Genomic DNA, 3,107 nt, shown 5'->3' with positions numbered 1-3,107 from the left:
TGTCACTGTGAGAATGGGCTTTTCTGACTTCCTTTGTCAATGCAATTAATCTGATTCTCTTCACTTTAGCCTTAGCCTCAGGAAGACTCTTCAGACAACAAAAACAGTCTTCACCAAAAACAGTCTTTAGGCCATATACTAAGATTTTTCTCCTTTGAAACCTTTTAAGCCAGACCCCCACAGTTCAAGTCACACTCAGAACCAATGATTCCCTGTTCCTACTAGAATGGCCCATTAAGCCCCACTTAAAGCATGCCACGATTTTCCAAATCCAAAGTCCCCAAATCCGCATTCCTCCAAACAAAAGCATGGTCAGGCATTATCATAGTAATACCTAGTACCAACTTCTGGTACTAACTTCTCTCTTAGGGTTTCATTGCTATGAAGAGACACTATGACCAAGGCAACTCTTGTAAAAGACAACATTTAACTGGAGCTGTCTTACAGGTTCAAGGCTCAGTCCATTATCATCATGGCAGCATCCAGGCAGGCATGGCACTGGAAAAGGAGCTGAAATTTGTACATCTTGTTCTGAAGGAACCTAGGAGAAAACTATCTTCAAGTATCTAGAAGGAGAGCCTCAAAGCGCACTCCCGCAGTGACACACTTCCTCCAAAAAGGCCACACCTACTCTAACAAGGCCACACCTTCCAATAGTGCCACTCCCAGAACCAAGCATATTCAAACCACCACGTCTTAGCAATTGAGAGCAACAGCTGCTCTTCTAGAGGACCTGAGTTCAATTCCAACACCCACATAGCAGCTCACAACAGTCTGTACCCCCAGTTCCAGCAGATCTGATACTCTCATACAGACATACATGCAGGCTAAACACCAATGCACATAAAATAAAACAAGAATAAAAAAATACTTTTGTTTGTTTGTTTGTTTGTTTGTTTGTTTGTTTTTTGAGACAGGGTTTCTCTGTGTAGCCCTGGCTGTCCTGGAACTCACTCTGTAGACCAGGCTGGCCTTGAACTCAGAAATCTTCCTGTCTCTGCCTCCCAAGTGCTGGGATTAAAGGTGTGTGCCACCACTGCCTGGCAACAAATACTTTTTTAAAAAGGACATACATAAACTGCCCTTGCAGAGAGTTCACAATACCCATATCAGATGACTCACAGTTACTTCAGGAGGCACCTGTATACATGTGGCAGACCTCACATATGCATAATTTTTAAAAACAATAAATTTTTAAAAGAGAGAAGAAAAAGTATCCCACCTCGGCCCTGCGGCTGCTTCTTGCTATCTCCATTACCCCAAGCCAGCTCTCCCAGGCCCTGCTCCATCAAAACCTAGGCAACCACCAGGCCTGGAAACAGTGTGGTCATGGTCTTTCTTGAAAACAAGACTGTGTGTTCTCGCTTCGGCAGCACATATACTGAAATTGAAATGATACAGAGAAGATTAGCATGGCCCCTGCACAAGGATGACATGCAAATTCATGAAGCGTTCCGTATTTAAAAAACAAAAACAAAAAACAACAAAAACTAATGATTTATTTCTTTTTTTTTAATTTATTTATTATTATACGTAAGTACACTGTAGCTGTCTTCAGACATACCAGAAGAGGGAGTCGGATCTCATCACAGATGGTTGTGAGCCACCATGTGGTTGCTGGGACTTGAACTCAGAAGACCAGTCGGTGCTCTTAACCGCTGAGCCATCTCACCAGCCTGATTTAATTTTTATTAATAGTACTTTACTTTTTTTTTAAAGATAGTCTCTTTACATAGCTCAGGCCCACCTAGAACTTGAAGTCTTCCTGCTTCAACTTCCCAAGTGTTAGAATTACTTCTATGCACCATGGTGTCTAACCTGATATTCTAATTCCTATACATTCAGTATGGTAATTCAATATACACATATTGTATGTAATGATCAAACCAACATAGATAACATTCTCAGTTCCATATATAGCTTCTTGGGGCTTGGGGAGATAGCTGAGGGTCAAGTGCTTGCTCTGCAAGTTTGGATCCTCAGTGACCACACAAGTCCCAGGAGCTCAATGGCCAGCCAATCTAGGCAAGATGGAGAACACCATGCTCACTAAGAGAGGCTCTGTCTCAATCTAAGGTGGAAAGAGAGAGAGGGAGAGAGAGAGAAAGAGAGAGAAAGAGAGAGAAAGAGAGAGAGAGAGAGAGAGAGAGAGAAAGAGAGACGGGGGGGTGGAGGCAACAGCTGACATCCATCTCTGACCTCTGCATTGGCACATGGGGGAGCACACCTCCACATACAAACATGCACCACATTACACATGGGGGAGAAGCACACTTCTTTGGTTTTCTGTAGTGCTGGTTAGGATCCAGGGACTAGCTTACGCTAGGCAAATGATCATCAGTGTGCTACACCTGAGCCTTATTCTTTTTTTTTTTTTTTTTTTTTTTTTTTTTTGGTTTTTCGAGACAGGGTTTCTCTGTGTAACCTTGGCTGTCCTGGAACTCACTCTGTAGACCAGGCTGGCCTCGAACTCAGAAATCTGCCTGCCTCTGCCTCCCAAGTGCTGGGATTAAAGGCGTGTGCCACCACCGCCCAGCCCACCTGAGCCTTATTCTTATTAATAGGTATTAACTATAATATGAAGTGGAAACTTAAGGGTTCTTTGGAAAAGTTGGTTGGGTAGTGTTCTGCTGGGGCAAACATGTGAAGGAACGTTTAGTTAATGTGGACACAGGTGAAAGGCTAAGGCACACTCATGAAGGAACATTTCCCTGAAGCAGACACAAGAGAGAGGATGCTCTGCTAAAGCAAGCATGTGAAATATATGTGATGAAGGATTCTTTGCTAAGGACACCCATGTATTGGTCTGCCTTACATTGAGTAGTTGAGCTGCATTTGTTGGTTCTCCATAGAGAGAAACACACCCAAAACACTTCTGGTAGTGTGCTGCAGTTTGTTGCTGCTTCTGTGGACTCAGGCTGACTGAACGCACATGATGAGGCAGACCTGTGCTAAGGCAGGGCACATAGAGGATCTTTGCTGGGTTTCAATAGGACTCGAAGGACAGCGACGGAGGCCAAGCTTGACTTGCTGATAGAGCTAGCTGTGCAACGGCTCAACCGGAAACTTCTTCTGGTGTTTCTCTTGGTCCCTCCTCCTGCTCCCTG

At 43.9% G+C, this 3,107-nt stretch overlaps 1 non-coding gene across 1 annotated transcript; it reads left to right on the top strand.

The window, feature by feature from the left end:
- The first annotated feature begins 1,355 nt into the window (after positions 1-1,355).
- Positions 1,356-1,464, top strand: LOC116100075. The gene has a single exon (XR_004122441.1). It is a non-coding gene; the product is annotated as a U6 spliceosomal RNA (small nuclear RNA).
- Positions 1,465-3,107: the final 1,643 nt, after the last annotated feature.

The sequence above is a fragment of the Mastomys coucha genome, unplaced genomic scaffold (genome assembly GCF_008632895.1).
Source record: "Mastomys coucha isolate ucsf_1 unplaced genomic scaffold, UCSF_Mcou_1 pScaffold20, whole genome shotgun sequence".
NCBI lineage: Eukaryota > Metazoa > Chordata > Mammalia > Rodentia > Muridae > Mastomys > Mastomys coucha.
The sequence above is the reverse complement of the archived record's forward strand: the minus strand, read 5'-3'. Positions and strand labels throughout refer to the sequence as shown.